At 42.9% G+C, this 21,388-nt stretch overlaps 1 protein-coding gene across 4 annotated transcripts in view; it reads right to left on the bottom strand.

Moving 5' to 3' along the window:
- The window catches only part of LOC137125707 (receptor tyrosine-protein kinase erbB-4-like), a 207,808-nt gene that overhangs the window by 104,668 nt on the left and 81,752 nt on the right, over positions 1-21,388 (bottom strand). The window lies entirely within an intron of this gene.

The raw sequence follows: 21,388 nt of genomic DNA on the forward strand, positions 1-21,388 counted from the left end.
AGTACTGAGGGCATGGGAAGAGATGGCCCCTTTATTTTTAACAAAAATGAATGAATCCTTTGCCTTGTCTCCAAACACAGATAAACAATGTATAGATACTAATGGTTGCGCTTATGGCCACTGCTAAAAATGCACAACAATCGACTTATCGTGACTTTCTCTGCAATTAATTCCTGCTACTTCCACCCATCGAGTGCTCTTTCCATCCCTGCCAGTCAGTGAGCCTCCCCAGCCTCAGTCCTGCGACCATCTGCTCCACTCAGCTGGCACTGGTGCCACATTACCAGAGGCACCAACTGAAGTTTGTGTGTTGCTAGGTGTGTGTGTGTGTGTGTGTGTGTGCCACTGTAATGGAGTTTGGCTGAATGTAATTAAAATGCTCATTAAAGTTTGTCCGCGGTTCAACTTTGAGTATCATGTTTTGCCAGAAACTGCAACTGTCATCTACACCAGTCTGTCAGACATAGTAAATATTATCATTTCATTATTCCTTACCCTTATTATTTAGTGACTTCAGTCCCTGTCTGCTAAGAAGAACCTGGCCTGACTCATTTCTGGCAAACAGGTGTCTGCTTTATTCACCAGAGGGAACGTCTTGAACCAAAAGTCGAAAGGAGATGTGGCAGAAGGGAAATGAACTAGCCATCAGTCATCGGCGTGAACACTTAAAAAAACCCATAAAGACGTTTCCTGGAGCCCGAAAAAATGCACCAACAAAGCTGTTGATGACTTGGGTTCCTCCTGGCAATGGCCAACTTTGGCTTCTTTTCTCCGATCCATAACCATACGTACCTATCCTAAATATGACCAAAGCAGCTGGGCTCAGCAAACCATAAATTGCTTCTTATAGTCGTTCCGAAATCCAGTGAAAAGACTTATTTTGTCATAGCTGTGAGTTATTTGATATTGACTCCAGTTCTTAGTGAGGACCAGACAGAGTGGTGTAATTATCCTCTCAAGGGTACACTAACTTTGTACTACTTCAACTTCATTCACTGTGAAGCTCTGCTTTAGGCTCCTATTTCGAATCTGCGGAGGTAGCTGCCACTTCTTCTTCAGTATTAAATCATAGAGATATACTCCACGCTACGTCCTGCGAGCTGGGTTCTGCCTATTGTGGACTGTAATGTTTACATCAAATCACGTTTTTTTCTTTAGTGCTCAATGTCGGGTGATGTGTTTCAGCAGCTTTCATAATAGCCTTTATTACAGCTCCAGCTCCAGGACTGAACTGATGCACTCTAAAACTCCCTGCACATGACTGCAAAAACATAATGCCTAGATGTTTTTTAGGAAATTGCTGCAATTTGTCTTTACTCTCTCTTTTTGTCTGTCCTCTGTCCTTTGTCAGATATTTTACTTAGTTATTAGACAGCAAATTAAAGCTGCAATATTAAGATGATCACCTGGCAAGAAGTTGAACTTTAAAGTAAGATCTTTGGATAATGAATTACTATTTTATGCAATTTTTGTTATTTGACAAACATTTTTATTTTACTCTTTTCTATCATCACACCATTAGCTTGGCTGTTATTAGTTCTTATCAGCCTATAATTATGGTATGATCTAGTAAGTTTAGTAGTTTGTTATCAAGCAAAATAAAATATGTGGTTATGTTAGACCACCGATAAGATTTTGGGGGGGGGGGCGTGTATCCAGTTTGAACATTGTCCATTAACCTTTTGTCACGTCCTTTCAAAATCAGCTGCTGTACATTTTTCATAAGCTAAAGTTCATATTCTTTACACCCAAGTACAAGAATTTCAGAGATGAACCAAAAAAAGCACCATTACATAGTTGAACTTGCCCTTCTATTGAACAACACTGAGAGCTCATAAACTTCCATATTGCTTTATGGATCGCTGGCTCTGCAAAGATGAGCACACGTCCTCTCCTTTGTGATCCTCCATATTGCTGTGGCCACAGACTTTGTGCGACAGAATGGCAGCGACGGGACCTGAGCTATAGTGATAAACGAGATTTGCTGACCACACACGGATGAGTTATTAGATGAAATGATTTAAGGGTGGCTACAAACTCAAAGGAAGTCTGCGCGAGGGTCTGAAATTGGTCCAATCGATAGGGGGCATGTGTGTGAGGATTGTTTTCTGTGCGTGCGTAGATGAAAGGTTAGCGGGCGTCTGTAATACTGTGTTATTGAAACCCAGCCGCTAGGTGTGTGTGCGTGACTTTATGTCCGTGCGTGGTGATAAAAGATCGCATACTGTACGTAGACAAAGATAGAAATGGATCTGATTCAGCGCGAGTAAGCAAGGTAAACAGAACTGAAAGAAAGAGAGACACAACGTTGCACTTGTGAGAGTGGGAATGACGGGAATGACGTTAGCATTCATATCGACACGCTCTACTGTAAACGCTCTGTTTCTCTGGGCTCATTTCAAAAGTGTCGAGATCCATCTGCTCTACGTCTTTCTCTCTTTTCCTAATTCCTTTTTTTTTTGCAGCCCTCAGCCATCCACTTCTATCTCTCCAGCCCTCTTTCCTCGCTTCCTTACATTCGCCTTTCTGCCAAGGCTCAGGGGTGGACGATGTAAGTATTGAGCCATTGCCTTTTTTTTTTCCCTCCCCCCCGTTAATGCATCGGGTGACACAGGGCCATGTTCACTTGACAGCTCTGGAAGGTTCGTGTGGCGGGGGAGCAGATGTCTGCCAATCAGGACAGTAGGTAGAATCCCTCTCTACAGTTGTGTCTTTGCAGAGGCAGAGACAGGTGAGGCAGCCCCATCGCGTCAGCTCAAGGTGAAGACAGTACACAACATAATAGTAAACATAGGTTCAACTTTCACCTACAAGTACACTTCAAGTAACAGAGTAGTAGGAAAACGTCGCTTGCACTTCTTTCAATGGAAACTCGAGGTTACGTGACAGCGACACCTTTTCATTTAACAAGGCGATCTAGAGAAATTAATCACCACAGGGCATTTTAAAATCACTTTACGAGCAAAAATGGGGTATTAGGGTCTCTGACAACCCCTCCTCATCAAAACATACATAATAGTCCCCAAAATGGCACCAAAACTTTAAAGCCCATACTGACGAAAACAGCTACATTTTAAAGGTCGTTTTCTGGGGGGGTTTTTTTGGTTTGGCCGCAAAGTGACTATGAACCAGTACAACAGGTTCCTGTCCAGTTGAGGCATGGATGGATTCCTGAATGAACCTACCGGGAACAGGCCCTGGGGCTAAAGGGGTCAGGGGGGCCTGAAGTTGCTCGTAAAAAACTCCCTAACAACTCATTAAACAACTCATTGACCCTAAACTACATAAAACAAGATTCATACTAAATACAGAGATGATAAATACACGTGTAATAACTAATAATAAAGGCTTAACAACTAAAATCAAAAATTTAAAAAAAGAAGATCAAAAATATCAAAAAGATTCATGTTAAACAAGCACAAAGATCGAAATTGATGATACATTGATGATGCACAAATGCAAAAAAACATCCCAAAAAGATGCAGAACAAACTCCAAGATGCAAAATAAACATAGACATGATGTCTCTAAGAACAGGGCTGAGGGGCCCAACAAACACCTCAGTTCTCCCTCTTCCTTGTCTTCCTGTCATAGTGTCTTTCCGGACACTATTCAGAGGAGGAGAAAACTGGAATACTGATCCACCATCTATTATTGATCCCTGGGTAGAAAAGCAGGGAGTCTACCGACCGAGGTGAGCAAGTGCAAAGGAAAATGAGCAAACAAATACAAGAAAGAGACAAAAAAAAGCGGAGAAAGAGAACAATGAAAAGAAAAAGAACAAGTGGTCAAACCCGCTGCATTGTACAATTGCATTTCCTCTGTGCACTGTTTTGTGCACATACACTCTGTGTTTGAACAGATCCACCGAATTGAAGCAAAGTGACTTCTCAGCTGCATAGCCCACTTTTGCTGCCCCTTTAAGTTGGTTTACGCAGCTGAAAACCTCCCCAATTTAATCTCCCGAAATTGAATTACAACCTAATCCCGTCTCACGCCGTTCTTCCTCGGGACAAACAAAAGTGGTTTAGCGACAAGGATGGAGCCTACTTGCTTTTCTAGAGAAGCCGCACGGAGTAATGCAGGACAGGTATGAGGTAAATGTCAGTGTGTGGGGGGGGGGGGTTTGGGCTGCAAAGCTCATTTCTGATCCATCCATGAAGTGAGAGACGAAGGCCGACAGTTACCCGCTCGCTTATTCTCACTGACATATTGAGCTGTGCTGCCTCTCATTTCTTGCTTTATCTCTTTTTCTTCACATTCTCGCTCTTCTGCTCTCCTATCATGCTTCTGTCCTGCTTTTGTCCGGATCTCCTCTTCGCGTCCGACCCCATGTTCCGTCTCTTTTAGCAGCACCTCAAAGCTACAAAATGCAGCCAGAATTAGCAATGGCATAATACTCAAAAGTAGAGCTCTGCATTGCCCTTTAGGTATTAGACACTATTTAAGTCTCTGATTAAAGCCTCGTTAAAAATCATTTAGAGGCTCATTTCTACAAAAGTTATGTACATGTAAAGATAAAGCCGATTAGATTTGTTAGGTGAAAAATGATCATCTGGACGAACAAGTGGTGGACTCAACAGCATTTGCTACCTCGATGTGTGGACATGTTGGGGTTTGGGAATATTTTTAACGAACCCACCCCAAACGTGCTGTGTGCTCCCAAAGCCCCCAAAGACATTTTCTGCTAATGTTGTGCCTCAACAACGACGAAGCAGTAACGCAAACCGGGTCAAGGGTGCGTCGAGGTTTTTGAATTATGACAACGTCCGGTGAAATTGAGTTGAAGGAACAAACTCCATTGCGTAAAAGGAATTAGCATTTCTTTTCTTTTCTTTTTCAATTTTCGAACAAATGTTTTTAAGATGACTACTCGTAAATATGAAGTTGATCCAGATAGTTTGTCTAAAATCCTTTCCCTCTATTAACCTTATCCACTGACACAAGGCAAAGATGGTCAGTGTACATGGCTGAATACAACCAGCACTATGTGTCAGTTCGAAAATATAATTTATATCTCTGTGCCATGTACTTAAATTTGATTTTATATCAATGAATGGTGATATTTGAAGACACACAAAAATACTTTGCTGTAATTACCAACATTATTATTTCAACACAACTCATAAAGGAAAGGATTGATACCCCCCCCCAAAAAAAAAACCCTTCTATGTGCTCCAAAGCCGGACATTTTCAGGAAATCTCCACTTTCCACTTTCCTCTCCTTTCATTTCTGCAGAAAGATTGGGATTATGAGCTAATAGAAGCTGAAAACGGACAGTAGAAACTGCTGTGAGTGCTGGCTTTCGAGCCGTAATGGCCGGCCGAGCGGCTTGCACGGCAGCCGCAGAGGTCGGCGGAGCGACATGAGCACGACATAAGTAAAGCAGACCAGGTTCAAAGCTCTAGGATGGGGTCACGGCCCTGTCGACTGAATAGTGATGTATTTCCAGCAGAGAAGTTTACTCAAATGCATTGCGTCGGCTGGTTCCTTTGACACTTTCAGCTAAGTAAACAGATTATGTAAGACTATTTGCTACTCACGCTGCAAGAAATACATCTCAAGTTCCCACTTGATAAATTGTGCATGATGCAGAAGTTTGTATGTGTGGTGGCAAGTAACAGACACTAAGTTTGAATAATGTACCTCCTGGATGTGTGAGTGTGTGTGTGTGTGGGGGTTTTAGCAGCCAAAGAAATGAATAATGGCACAAATCTCTACAGAACTGGAGCGCTTTCCGGAACAAAACAGAGGTCACGGTCAAACCCAGCGCACAGCTTAAAAGTGCGCGGCAAGGACACAAATAACAGCACGATCTCTTACGCCTCTGAAGTGGGCTGCCACTCAATTTTCATTTGTCTCTACTCCTACTGCTCCAGGACAGCGTAATCAATAAAAGGTCAAAATAAACAACTTCTCCCAAGGTACACTTTTTTTTTTTTTTAGCAGCATAGCGACATTGTTTCTCCCCCCAGCTTCCAGTCCTGAAGATTAAAACAGGACCCCACACTGAGAAAACCACAGTTTGCTGCGCACGGCCAGTCACCTTTGCAATCATTTGAAATTCATCGTTCATAACTATTGATTAGACTGTCTCCACATCAGAGGAATAACAGAGGACATTTATGAAATGAAGCGCGTGTCTCTTTAAAGTGTCGACTGGAGAAGAGTGAACCAAAGGAGCAATAATGTGGAGCATTTAATAAGATAGAAAAACAGAGGATTCACATTCAACATCTTCTCACTATTGATTCCCACTTTATTAAGTGCTCAAGCACCGATGCACATCATTGAAACTAATTTTTGAAAATGACACAGACGAGTCTCTTTTTGCCCATTTTTTTTCCCAAACACAAACATGAGTGCTTCTGTGCTTCAGGCAGGCGCTTTGCATGGTTGATCAATCAATCCACCAACATCAAAATTTAAAAAAAAAATAGTGAAACAAACGCGCAAACTTCTTTTCGAAGTTCTATGATCCAGGTAGTAAAAGGTGGCGAGATGCTGTGGAACCACCTGACCTCCGCTGGATTACAGGTTTGCCGTGTTTTAAAGTTCCAGGCAGTATTTTCGGAACTGTCACCGATATAAAAGAACATATTCATTATTAACTAGAGTCGGCTGTAAAAACACCTTTTACAGCTTAGAATGTGGGTGACACATAAATATTTTGATAGAAATGTGTACTGCAAATGATGAGGACAACTGCTGTTCATCCTCGTCATCCTCATCTCCTCAGTCCTCCTCACAGTCCTCAGGCGGTGCTGACGAGGCAGCTCCCACGTCTTATGAGTTCGGTCCTCACACGGGCTCGTCGTATACGAAATGAGGAGTTTCATCCCGAATGGAGATACCACCATTAGAATAAAAGGAGACAATGACTGATAGCGCAAATTAAACTTTTTCTAGAGGTGAGCAAGTTGCCCTCGGTTAATAGAATGATAAAACTTTTACATACAGTCATAGCGAATCTGAAATGTGTGACATCTCTGAGCTTTTAGGCAGATTTTAATAACATAAAGGCTTAGCGTAACCCCTTGTATGCTTTTTTTTTTTATGCGCTAAAGTGAAGCGATTCTAGTCATATTGTAGGAATTTAGGCATTAGATTCATGGATTACAACAGAAAACTGGCAGACGTGTGCTTTATTTTTTACTTTGTTCAAAGTGTGCAATTTAGGAACTATTGAAGTGCCTGTTTCTCTAGGTTCCTCTAATCCTAATCAGCCCTCCTCTTCATGTCATTGTCTCCGATGGTGCTCCTTGAGTAGTTTTAGTTGTTGTTGTCAGACTTTGGATAGACGTGGGTTTAGAAATCACTCCGGAAAAGCCTACATGAGGCCTGACAGGCAAAACCCAGGGACAAAACAAACAAACAAAAAAAAACCCAAAACCTTTTATTCGGATAAACCTATTCCTGTGAAGCCCCATTGCACAAGTCCTGTTCCTCCACACTCAGTGGAAATGAAGCATTTTTAAAGCTTTTAGGGCCTTAAAAATAATCCAGTGAAGCCAGGCAACAGGAAGTTGACCTTTGTGACTTTCTGTGTCCTGTTTAAAATATTCTTGTTTAGAAGAATGTGCCCACTTCCCTGCGAGTTTAACATTAAATTGTCCCTGACAGCTCTGGGTGGCTGATATGGGGCCGGTGGGGGTCCATAGCCATCAATCATCCCTCAGCAGGGCCTCCTCTTCTTCATGCTCACCGTCTGCACCCCCCATTGCTCCTCCTCTCACCTCCTGCACTTTTGTCCTCGCCTGATTTTTTTTTTTTGGAGCCATTTTAACTTGAAGTTGTCCTCCTCTCTGCATCATTTTCTTTTGTCCCCCCCACCTCCTTTTCTTGATTTACCTTTAACCGTGGGGCATTCACATGCATCTTAATCCTTCACGTTAGCAGCCCTCGCCACTTATCACTCCATGTATGTCTGGTACACACACACACACACACACACACACATCAGGAAATGCACCTAAAGGCAGGAGGTGTCAAGGACCACCTCAATCAAAAGAGCAACAATTCCTCAACAGGCGTCGGGATATCTGCCTGCTACATGGACACAGGTGGATGAAAGTGGGGGTGTCATTTGTATAATGGATGTGTGTGTGTGTGTTTCAGACACAGGTTTAATGACCCATGCCGGCCCATTTTCAGCCGGTGGCTTCTGTTTGTGTGGAAATGAGGTTTGTAGTTAATGCAGCACAGAAGGGCCTGTGATCATGTGTACGTTTCTCTCTGTGTGTGTGTGTGTGTGTGTGTGTGTTTCAGTGAGTTGGCTCCAAGCAGAATATTAGTGGGAACCATATGGAAGGAATCATTATGAAGAAGGTTCGAGAACATTTATGCTGTGAGGCCTGTGTGTTGGTGCTGGGACAGATATGCCTTTGGTGTAAATATGCATGCGTGTGTGTGTGTGTGTGTGTGTGTTTCCGTGTTGCTAAAGGTTCACTAGCTTGAGTTATTCCAAACACAGCAGTTGCCTGCAAATTGTGTACAAAGTGAAGTGGCGTGTCACAAACACAACATGCTATAGAGATAATGAAACACACACACACACACACACACACAATACAAAGCGCAGACACTGTCTCTACTGTCATTCAAATTCAAACACGCATACACATGCACACAAAAGCACCACCACAAATGCAAAATGTTCTTAACACACATCCACGGGTGCACATGTAAACACACACACACACACACACACACACAAAGAGTCAGAGGGCCGGGGGGGAAAACTGGCCTCCCAGAGGAGGAAATAAGTTTGGGTTGGATGTAATGAGCAACTGAAAGGCAAATGAGCCCTTCAGTGTGAACGGCCTCTATCTAAACCCAGACAGCCTGTGTCTGGGGAGACGCTTTATTGCTGAGAGAATCCAAAATGTCATTCATCTCTCTGTACTCGGTCACCAGCTCACCCCCCCACCACCACCACCACCACCACCAACACTGTCTCCCCACAACCTCATTCCACTCCTGTCATCTTTCTTATGCTCTTCCTCTTCCATCTCCTTCCCATTTTTCCCAATATTACTCCTTTGTCAATTGCTTGACGCTGCTCTTTCTCTTGACTTAGTGCTTAGGTCTGCCTCAACTTCCTGTCCTCCTACTGCTCTTCTACCACTCCCTCCTTTAAAAGCTCACCTGTCTAACTCTTCTTCTCTTATTGAAATTCTTTGACTTGTTAATAGTCAAACATTGGTGAATTCACAAGGTGCCAACTGCTCCATCACAGTAACATTACAAACACTTATTGTATAACCTTACTCAGCCGATATGACTGAAACAACTACTAATCGACCTGTTGGCTGAGCTTCCCCCCCCCCCCCCCCCCCAGTACACCTAAAAAGCAGGCACCAGACATTTTGGGTTTGAAAAAAAGAAAAAGAAAAAAAAACCCACAATGAATCACTCTGGAGTTTAGTCTGGCACATATAGGAAAACCTCAAAACATAATTCAAAGAAGACAAACCAGTATCTTTTAAAAACTACATTACAACATCATTTCATTGAAAAATAACTCTTGGGAACTTCACAGACTTGTAACAGAATGTGTGAGTAGGGATTTTTTTTATTTTTTTTATTTATTTTTTTGTCTTTAAAAGAATAAGATAAAGGCTTGGAACAGACAGAGTCTCCAGTCTGGCTCTTGACCATGGATTGTAGCTGTAGGCACCAAATCCAATGGAGACAATCGGCCGAAAACATGGCAGCAGCATCAAACAGTCCGACACATCTTGAACTGAATCCCAGTCAGAAAAACCAATGCCTGCAGTGAAATATGGAGCTGTTTTGTTTACATGTCAGGCCAAAATGAATGTCCAACCAATGCAGTGAAACCCTTAAAAACACCCAAACTCCAGCTTGTGACCATGCTCCCACTTTACAGGTAGCGTCGAATATTCCACGTTTTTTTTCCCTCCTATTCTTTTCCCTTCTTTCCTGCTCTCAGCGCCATTCTGTCTTTTTGCTTTTAATTCGCTGCGTCCACTCCCATTTATCTTTGGCAAAAATCAATAACCATTCTCTGGCACGCGGATCTTGAGGGATGTAAATAGCAGAAATCTGACACTCGCAGGATATAAAACAACAGGCTTTCGATATAATTAACAGCAGTGCCGGTGCCATTGCTCAAACAATCCATAGCCTTATTAAAAAGAGGCCAATAACTTAGCTTCGTGCGCTGCGGATGGAGGGTGCATGACAATAGAGCCTGATGAGTCAGGAATTGTGGATATGACAGGGTGATGAGGGGATGGGATGGCGTGATTGAGGGTGACGACACAGCGATTTGTATTCATTTTTGCAAAACCGTCTTTTTGGGACTTGTAAACCAATGTTTTGTTGGCTCACTTTGGATTTATTCGCTGCTCTGTGCTCCTTTTTTTTTTTTCCTTGGGTTCAGGCAAAAAAACTAAAGAAGAAGAAGAGAATGGATGCAATTTGCGTTATTGGATTATCTGCTCACGAGTGAAGACACGCAAGGGAAGAGCAAAGATGAGATGATCATCAGAGTTATACGAGCGTAATTAAAAATTCCTCGATCAGACAGGGAAACTAAGACAAACGGGCGGAGGAGAAATGAGGAAAACGTTTGAAAAAAGTTACCAAAAAGAGCAGAAGGACACACACACACACTCAGTTGCTGCAGCCGTAATACAAATGCTGAAAAAAAGTCTAATGATCTGATGTGTTATGGCATAAACAAAAGACTTTTCATGTGTTCATGCGCATTGTTTGCACATGACTTGTGCGTCCAGTGCTAAGCAAAAAATCCTAGTGAGGAAAACGTTCTCAAGCTCTGTGCTGCAGTTTGTGGGGAAGTGAGTACGTAGTGTGTGCGCCACACTGTTCATCGTGGGTTTTGTTTTTTTTTGTTAGTTTTGTTTTGTTTAGTTTTTTTTTTTTTTTTAAACCAATCAGACAGCCAGTTGTCAGACGCTCAGCGGGAGAGTCTGTCTTATGTGAGTCAGTCTTTTCCTCGGTGCTTCTTCTTTCAACTCAACCTGCTTTCACTTTCTCCAGCTGAGGAGGAAGAAAAAAAAAAAAAAAACGTTCTGACCTTTCGGCGTGGCCATCCAAAGCAATCGATAATTATGAAATTTAATGGGTTATTGGGCTCCGTGCTAACTGAGGGATGGTTATTGCTCATTGGGGTAGTAATGAACTCAAGAGCGGGTGAGTAATTGCCCCTATCCTCCCTCCTTTCTTCTTCACCAGAGGAAAAAAGAAAATATATAGAAGTATGTGAGTGCAAAACTGAGATTTCCTGCTTAATAAACTCGCCGGCTGTTTGGTTTGAATCTGTCTGATGCCTTTGTTACAGAACCACGTGTTGGCCAAGTAAAAAACAAAAAAGAAGAAGGGACTTTTCTAGTCTACATGTCTACATGACAAAATACAGTAGCACTCGTGTATTTTAACGCAAAGATCTCCAGTTGTTACTACATGTGTAAAACCACCTGTTGTGCTCACTTGCCTACAAACATATTTCCGTTTATTCCATTTGAGAGCTTTTATGCGACGGCTTAGTATCCATTTTATTTGCCTTCCCAGCCGGTTGCTTTTTCCTTCACTTCTGCCGGAAATACAGCAGCTCTAACTGACAGCACAGTGGAGAAAAATGTGACTGGGCTTCACTCGAACGCACCGTGCAGTTTTTACAGTGCACTGTACATACAAAAGCGTATAATCTGCTTATTGACAAAAAGGAAAACCAGACGTCGATAAAGATTTGATTTCAAAATGGCTACACTAGAGCAGTACGCCTCAACAAATTATCCAAAGATGCTACGCTTAGCGTACACAATACTTTTAACAAAAGTGGAACCAGTAGACGGTGGTGTTATTGTGAAGCACTTGGACAAGAACCGCTGATAATGGCACTCAGTCGATCCATTACTTAGGCCTCCTTCTCATGTGCAAGGTTGCGGGAGCTGCAGCCGACCCCAGCTGACAAAAACTAGACTCCGGTCCCCATCAAGTGCATGTAAAGTACACAACTTTAGTCTATCCAACCAAACGGCAGGTGCAAAAACCAAGGACAAGGAAATACAACTGCACATCATGATGAAAAATTATCATACTGTATGTTTACAATTGACATAAATGGAAAGTTGCAAATATGTTGATGCTGAAAAGTTAATTTCAAATTCCATTTGACCTCAAACGCTGAGTTCTAATTTTTTGGGACAACTGACAAGTGACAAGGTCAAGAAATGACCTGTAAACTTTCCTTAGGCAAGTGGCGACGTAAAAGCAATCAGGGTGAAAAGGAAACATCACCGTGTGATGAGGGGATAAGCTGTACGGTATGAAACGTTGAACAAAGTCAGTAGTATTTTACAGGTTGTAGGAGGTTAAATGAAGTGCAGCTTCAGATCTGAGTGGTTTCAACTTTTATTTGTCCCACAATAAAACCAGCCATTTCAGCGAGACACATATTTATTGTCCTTGTCAGGGTGGAGCTCAAATAAATTTCCACAAAAAGGCCAGTTGACATGACCAAAAGCAGTTCAAGTTGGCTCTCAGATGAGACAGTTTTCAGGCACAGCTAGAAAGAAAATAAAAATCAATCAAAGTTTTCTTTGAATATAATGCAGACAGAGACACTGAGCTTCAGCGTAAAGACAATATTTGAGTTAGAAGAACTAAGAGGATGTGAACTTCTGATGAACAGAAAAGAAAACTGAGAGCTGTCTAATGAAACAAATATGTTACAGCTTTTTGGTTGTGCCCTCAGATTAATTCCTCAACTGATTGATGTTAGTTTTTGCAGTAATTATGTCCACATGCCACAGTATCATGGGTTCTGGTAGTCCTATTATGTGCTAAACAAAAAAAAAATTGGAACTGGACCAGGAAAAACTACAGCAAGTCTGTCATATGCTAAGATAAAAAAAAAACACTTCAAGATTGCTTAACATGCAAACAAATCACAATGTGCCACGCTTGAGTTGACTTTTCAAGGATTAGTTTGATTTCTTTTGTGACAGCATCAGCCGCAAGGCTTCAAGGCCTTATTTTTTAAAGTCCTTATTCTTCAAAGTGCAAGTGCACTTACATTCAATTAGTCAAGTCTTTCATTCACAGCCTATTCTGCTGATCGGGATCTACATACAAGGAAGTTAAGGGAGCTAGGAAGGTTTCATATTTTTCCACCATAATTGTTCTGACTTTCTGTGTCTGGCTGTGCTACTTGATATTGGAGGTGATGCTAAGGGCTGAGGCACTGCCTGCTCCACTGTGGATGGATTTGACATAAAGAAGCATGAGTGGGCGGTAGGTAGGTAGGGGAGTTTCTTTCCATCGGAGCTGACAGTGTTGACAAATGACAGAGGAGTGTGTCTGAGGCGGGTGTGTCTTTTTTTTTTTTTTTTGGTAAATTCTCTCCATCACCAAGCGATAGCGAGAACAAGAAAGACAGGGGAATGAGAAAGGGCAAAGAGGGAGCAGGGGGAGATAGGGAGGGAGCTTAGTCTGCCTTCAGGGGGAATACCTAAGTGAGTGGGATGAAAGGGAGATATTTTCACAGGTGGGCTGGAGCGAGGAGGAGGAGGAGGAGGAGGAGGTTGAGCAAAAAGATGGAAGAGTGGAAGAAAAGGGTTCTTGACTAGGCAGAGGGAGCAGTACATGGAGTTACAGAAAAGCAATGAAAAGCAAAACAATGACATAAAGATAGTATAATTCACATTTTGGCTCATTAACAGATCCACTTAATTCAGCAGGTGTGTGTGTGTGTGTGTGTGTGTGTGTGTGTGTGTGTGTGTGTGTGTGTGTGTGTGTTTGTAAATCTATGATAATACAGTGTGGGTTTGGAAAAAGCCCAAACCAAACAAAGAACGGGGTGTCGTCTGCATAACGCGTACAGTCTAGTTGAAAATCTACACTCTTTGATCCTCGATCCTCACACAACTTTCGGGTCCTGTCCTCCATGCTAAAGGTTGTCCCAAGTCTCAAACATCCGTCCTCGAGGAGTGAGGAGGGATGTTTGAGGAGAGATGAGCAAAGATACACAAGACCATCACTTATTTCTAAATACTGCAAACTTTTCGGTGATCAGAAACAGATGTTGCTTCAAATGAAGTTCAGAATAGTCCTTTTTTCTTTTCTTTTCTTTTTTTTTTTTTTACAGTCTCCTGCTGTCTTGTCCTTGCAATTTTCCCTGACGACTCCTGTGGGATGGATTGACAAAAATGATGTAATTTTGCTTTTTCTATCGCTCTAGCCTAAAAATTTATTGCACAGACGATTCTTTCTACCTTCACCAAAAGCAGGGGGGGAAAAAGAATCTGATATTTGGCTCCCAGTTGACGTAGCTGGAAAATAAGCAAACTGCATGTTCACAGAGATGTGTTATTTCAAGCAGTTATTTCTAGTTGCATCACCAGAGCTTAATTAAAAGTCTGATCATTAAAAACGTCTCTTTTAACCATTAAAGTCAGACTCAAATGATGGACAATGTATACATGTTTGATATTCTTGGTCTGGCTGAGCCACCATCTCAACAGAATTGTCTGCAGATTATAAATCTTGCAAATCCATCCCAGAATGTTCACTACAAAAGTTATTTCGAAGGATCCTAATTCACTTTCCAGCACAGTGTCCTTCAGTAGACACCATGCACAGATCCACGAGCATTCTGGCTCACACGCAAAACAACTATGGACAGACATGTGTGTCCAGACACACTCGTTATTTGAGGTGTAATAGCCCCGTGCTGCAGTTCTGCAGCTTAGCTAGGGCACTTTTTTTTTCTTTTACATCTTTACCTTAAGTGACAAAGCCCCAGTAGCCTTCTCAATTATGTTGTGCAGGTGCAGTCAGCAAGAAAGAGTAATTGCACTGGGTGTTTGGAGCTCCCTGAGACGGATTGGAAGCTCAGGGCAGAGCTGTCAGGGGCTCCCGTAGGACTCACGGCATTATGGGTGTGTGTGTGTGTGTGTGTGTGTGTGTGTGTGTGCGTGCTCCTGTCACACATCAGAAAGAATAACATTATGTTTTCATTCTGCACGTGCATGTACAGGGTGCCATGATGCTCCTGATCTCGCTGTGTGTTTGCATATGTGCGAACGTGGGAACGATATGCATGTTCTAACAAACACCCAGGCGTTTGCGCCGCCTGCGTCTCGTCTCCTCGCCTGGCCTGACAACTGCATCACACCGGCCCGCTGGCGACCTGACAGTGACAGCCGATTCCTCGGGACCTGTCAGCGCCATCACAAATGCCCCGAGGCCCTTGGAACCTTCTAGATGCTTGGGCAATAACGCTGCAATAAGCTCCTTGTTACAGGCATGTCATCCAGCCTCAAGGGACACGCTGAGAAGGCTGGAGGGTCACCAAGAATCAGCCAAATGAGAAGTATTTTAAATTAAAACAAAAAAAAAAAAACTCTAACAATTAAACAGAGAGAGGAAATAAGGTTTGATGCACTGGAAGTGTGAATTCAGATTAGGGATGAAAGACATTAAAAGATTATGGGAATGACCTTACTGGTTTAAACAATGCTTATTTTCATCCTAATCATGAGGGCATGCAAATAAAGTCTTTTTTTGTGTTTGCCCAAGGGAGCAGCATAACCGAAAGGCTCCTGAGGTTCCTGCTGGCTTTGATTCAGCACCCAGTGCTGTCAATTCCTGCCACCGCGTCTCCCATGTCTGACTTGATTTCACTTGGATAAACCGTCACCTATCCCCAACGGCCCGATTTGAGGCTTTGAATCGGCCTTGAAAGGATTCTTTCGCTTTTGTGTGTTGGAATTCGGCAAGAGGGAAGCCAAGAACGAGAGGAGGCAACATTTGTGAATTCTTAAGCAATTCTTTAAATGAAAAGTTTGTCGATCAAGTGTTGAATTGAATAACGTGTGGGGAGATAAGTGCAGGGATAAATAAATCTCTGGTGTCTCAAATAAGGGCGAAGTCAACATATTCCGACCTTGGCTGCAGCTCAGGCCAATGCTCCTTTGCCCTTGTTGCCCCTCGTGCACAAAAAAAAAAAAAATTCTTTTACGGATCATATAAAGATTTTTAATCCCATAAAAAACAGAGATGGAGATGTATGCGTGCCCTTGCAGTTATCACGGTTTAGCAGTGCAGTCACGAGGTGGCGGCGGCAGGAGGGGAAGCGAGGGAAGGTTCTGCGGGCGACGCCGCCACCTGCTCCTGATGTGCAATAAGGCACAGATGTGCTGGTTTAATTAGCCTTGCCAGAGGTGCTGTGGCATGATTACTCTGCTCCACCCCGAGACAACGTCTGCCACAGCGGGTGTGTGTTTGCGTTTCACGGCCTGTGTACAGGGAGAAAGGCTTTTTAGAGTGGATGGAGGGAGACGATAAGAGAGTTGACATGTGTGGCTGATTTCTTTCTTCCCGTCTGAGTTCGTTTGAGATCAGGGCAAAAATGCAAACAGGCGTAAATGTGATTAAGCATCTGTGTACGAAAGCATGTGTGCTCACGCCATCATTGCTCGCGTGCTCGCTCGACGTCTCCACGCTGTTCGGCACATTCCATCCGCCGAGCAAACCTGGATGACCTAGTTGGGAGTGCCACAAAGGAGCGCTGATGGACGAAGGGGAGAACACGGTGCTAATGACACGGTGCTACATTGGCACACCGGCACCAGGAAAACCCTTTAATGGGGTTTGCCGTTGAGAGACAGCGTGTCACTCGTGTACGTGAGCATCGGAAATCTTCAAATGACTTTCGGAGACCGTGGCTGACATTTGCACTTTGTCAGGAGAACATCACCGCCTTTGTGAAAACACAGCAATCAGGAAGTGAAAAGTTCAGGAAAATGTCACTGTTTTTTGGAGATTTGTTAGAAAAGAAATGAGCCGCTATAATCATCCTACTGATGCATTTTCAAGTATCTGGGTTAGTCCTGTAATTATGAAATCTGTTTGCGGGAGAGCTGGTCTCACTGAGCTAATGTGTGCGAGCTTCCAAAAGCCTGCACCAAAGCACAGAGGCTCACCGGCATAAACACACACAAACTGTGTCAAACTACAGCAGTTGTACCCGAGTTAGACAAGTCCTCCTGTCTGAGTTGCTAGTGTGTGGGGCGTTAATCTGAGGGAAATTAAGACGGGAGACGTTTTAATTAGCGAAACCCAGGAGATGTGGAAATCTCTGTGCTGCTACACACACACACACACACACACACACACCTCACAGGGGAAACACACCAAGGGCAGAAAATATATTATTTATGGATTCTGCAGGTATTATACAGTTTTAGTGAAATTTAAATACAGTAAAAGAAGGAAGCACTGAGAAAGGCTCACAAATAATACATGGATGGATGGATGGATGGATGGATGGATGGATGGATGGATGGATGGATGGGTGGATGGATGGATGGATGGGTGGATGGATGGAGTGTCTGAGGTATAAACTCCATGTGCGCATCCACAAAAAATGATGGAGAGGAGGCAAAAAAAAAAAAAGTGTAGTAACTGAAAGAGACAGCATTGTAAGAACATATGGTTAACTGCTGTGTTTGTGTGTGTGTGTGTGTGTGTGTGTGTGTGTGTTACACACTAACTGGGTGCATTGTGCCTGCTGATGCCTCAGTCCCCTGAGTGAATGCCATAGGTCAGCAAATCTCAGGCTGTTCCATCCATAAAGAATCAACTGATCTGATCATGACCAAAACACACACACACACACACAAACTATGGTGATAAAAATTAGAACAGAATGTAAGAGTGTTATATAAACTAAAATACAATAGTTGAGTAAGAAAGGTATTTGAAAAACAAATGAGAAATAGATAATAGTCACAAAGGTAATTAAGATCAATTTAGCCGTAGAACATTTAGTAATGCAAGAAGAAGAGGCTTCTCATAACAGCGTTTCTTTGTGAAGAAACACACTAAGAGCAAAATCAAGGCGTTTGTATTGACGTCCGAGTCCGATGAAACTACTCAAACGCGGTGAGATGTGGGATAATTGCTTAAAGTTAGATGTCATACACCACGAACTGCCGGTGGATAACGTTTGACAGTGGGAAGCCGGCGAGGGATCGTGTCAGAGTTCATTCACGGATCAGCGGGAAACAGCCTCATTTTCTCCACTTGTGATCAATAAAAGCCCATTTCTGTCAAGAGAAAAGAACAAAATATGAAAGACGTGTATTTTTTATTTTTTAATCAAAAGTTCTTCCAGTGCCATTCAATTATTTACCATCCTTTCTAAGGACGTTTCAAGGATTTCAAAGTCTATCGGAAAGCTCGACATGGTTCACGAGACGGGTTGCTGTAAGCGCCGCTCCATCTCAATCGCATGAGCAACGAATGCCCCCTGAAACTGCCTCCGTGGCTGCAAAGCTGACCCTGAACACGAGGCCGGAGAAGTGAAAATAGCAGCTTTTCGGTGAGCCACAGTGTCATAACTCTAAAGCCAATGTGAGAGTTTGTCTACTTTTGACGAAATGGCCCCATAAAGAATAAAGAAGGGCTCCTCAAAACAGTTTGCGTGTGCACAAATGCCCCCGTAGGTAAATTCATTTCCTCCTCTGCACAAAAAAAGGAGCAGAACAGGAAGGCGAAAGGCTCTGGCACCTTCGCACGAGACCGACTTCCAAACCTTCAAACGCCCCAAACAAAAAACGGCCATTTAACACGCGTGTAAGAATTTCATTTATCTTTGCGAACGAATGCAAAAATGCAGCTTGTGATAGAAAATATGAAGCTTCTCTGTGACATAAATCAATAGCAGAGCACCGACTCCTTCGGGAGCTGAATTAAATTGAAGTTTATCTCATAATAGTGGAATTTGATTAGCATGCCAGACATCTATTGCACCGCTGTGGCATGTTGATATGAAAGCATCTTTCATTATATCCTCCTGTAATCTGAAAATTAAAGCGGTCGATATGATTTCAATACGTTTTTAAATGAATAAAACAACACTGAAATGAAATCTGCACGTGAAAGCCACACACACGCACACACACACACACGATCACCAACAACCTTTTCTACTAATGATGCCATTATTTAAGTAAATGAATGTATAATTACCAAATACTTCTATGTCTTGACGTAATATATGGATGGTATTAATGTGAATTCTGCATCTTACAACAAAGGGGTTGTAGGAGTTTGGAGAAAATCAATTTTTCTTCATTATTATGCAAATTGATAGTTGAAAAGGAAATTCATCTACGCTACACGAAGTACACGAGGTTTGTTGAGGCTGCAGAGGGTAGAACGTTTTCGTCGTGCTTTACTTTTTCGCCTTTGGTCAAGGAGTCGAAGGCAACAACCTCCCTCGCTGTATCTCCATCACCACCTGGACTTTGATTTACGGCCCCCGCCCCCCCACCAATCGCCTCTGTCTCATCTTCTTGTCATAAAGCATTTATGAAGCCAATGGTGGGACGGGGACCGACAGGGAGATGCCAATTTATGAGGGCGGGCAGTGTAGACAGAATCACTTTTACAGCTCTGTGATTTACACTGAGCCCGGACGCGGCATTTAGTCGGCTTTTCCTTGGTTTTTTTTAGACAGATCAGCGCGAGTGATTCGGTGCCTACAGCTGCTTCGACCTTCACCTGCACTGCCTCCCTCGCGCCTCTTTTCTTAAAGGTAATTTGTGTTTTTTGCAACCAAGCCTGGAGGGGGTGTGTGCGACTTGTACCGTTTAGCCAAACAGCAACGGGTCCATCCGGTGCTATTTAAAAGGTTCAGGCTGTAACAGGGAAGGTCAAGTGAGAAAAGATTAACTTTGGAAGCCCTGCGAGGCAACGTCAAACGGTGCTAAGAGTCTTTTTAATTTTATGTTTCAATGATCCGACGTGTGGACACGACCTGTCCTGGGAAGAGTGAAAGGAAACGAGCTAACAGAGGAAAGGGACTCCGAAGTTAATGGCATCATTTAAAAGGCCAACTAAAGGAAAGGTCTGATAAAGAAAAGGTCCATTTAAGGCAGTAGATTGTGGAAAAGCACACAACAATTGTGACATAGTTTGCTAGCACACCAAAACTTTTTATTGTGGTCGGGGATAGCGCTCAGCAGGGACGTAATAAAAAGAGCTGGCGCTTCCACAAAGGCTCCACCTGTAAGCCTACCTCGCCGACTTTGTTCTGCATCACGCCTGAGAGGTTTTGGACTGCGTACAGTATCTGCTGTTTCCAAATGCAGCAGCCAGTGTGTTTCCACCTCCAGTTAAAAAGAACTTGTGTATCACACTTGGCAACGGCAGCGAGAGCGAGACAGAGGTCACAGAAGGGGAAATCAATCCACTTTCTCCAAAGCATAGAAAGTGGCTTACCGTTTTCACCCCCAGCGGGATACACAAATCCATTCCTACTCTTTCTGGTGTGCTCTCTCTGTCTTTCTCTTTCACCGGCGCTTTTTTTCTCCGTTCACTCCATCTCCTGTCCCTCTCTCTCTCTCTCTCTCTCTCTCTCTCTGAACTGCCTGCCCTTCCTCCTCACATCTAAGAAAAATCCACACCTGGGAGCGTTTTGAAAGCACCTAAACTCCTGTGAAGTTCAAAAGAGAAATATGTACCATCTCCCACGCTTGTTTCCGCCTCTTTCTTGGGTATCTTGGGGGACGGGAGTACAGGTACGAGGGCTGCGAGGGCAGCAGTGGATAGGAGTGGAAATCTAGTTTCTTATCATTCCTCCCTCTAAGATATTAATCAACATAACTGTATTGCAGGAATAACAATGCACCAAATTCCCTGGTACAAAAGAATAAAAATAGAAATAATGGGCAGCTATGGGCTATTACTTTCTGCTGGGGAAAAAAAAACATCCCATCTGATAATCACAGTTATTCAAGAATAGGTGATTAAATAAAGCAGTGATGCAGAGCTGCAAAGTTATTAAAAGGAGTTAAATTGCACAATTATAAGATACAGACATATTGCAGTTACACGGGGTCAAATTCCTTCTGTTGTTACTTCGCTAAACTCTTCTAAAACTGTGTTAAATGGAACATAAACATGAACTCTGGCTTCATTACATGCAAATTGCTACTTATTCCCGGAACCTTGAACCCCGAAGAAAGAAGAGGCAAGTACAAGAAAGAGAAGAAAGGGTTTTTACAAATGAGACTGGTGTTGTAGAAGATGTTGGCAAAAAGGCTGGAAATGAAAAGACCACCATGCACAGGAGCCATGTGAAATGCCACTTTTCTGTTCGGTGCTTTTATGCAACGATTATTTTTTTGTCAATCAGTGAACGCGCCAAGTAATGTCACATTTAATTGTTTCCGTGTTTAGGCTATGAAATGTCACCAGGTAGTGAAAGGCGCCCATTTAAACTTCCCACCGCCAAAGGTAACTTTCTGTCCGCGGCAACAAAACTCACAGATATTGCATAAGCAATCATTTATGACAAAGACCAGCGGCACATTCTTACGTTTGCAAA

The sequence above is a fragment of the Channa argus genome, chromosome 4 (assembly GCF_033026475.1).
Source record: "Channa argus isolate prfri chromosome 4, Channa argus male v1.0, whole genome shotgun sequence".
NCBI classification, from domain to species: Eukaryota; Metazoa; Chordata; class Actinopteri; order Anabantiformes; family Channidae; genus Channa; species Channa argus.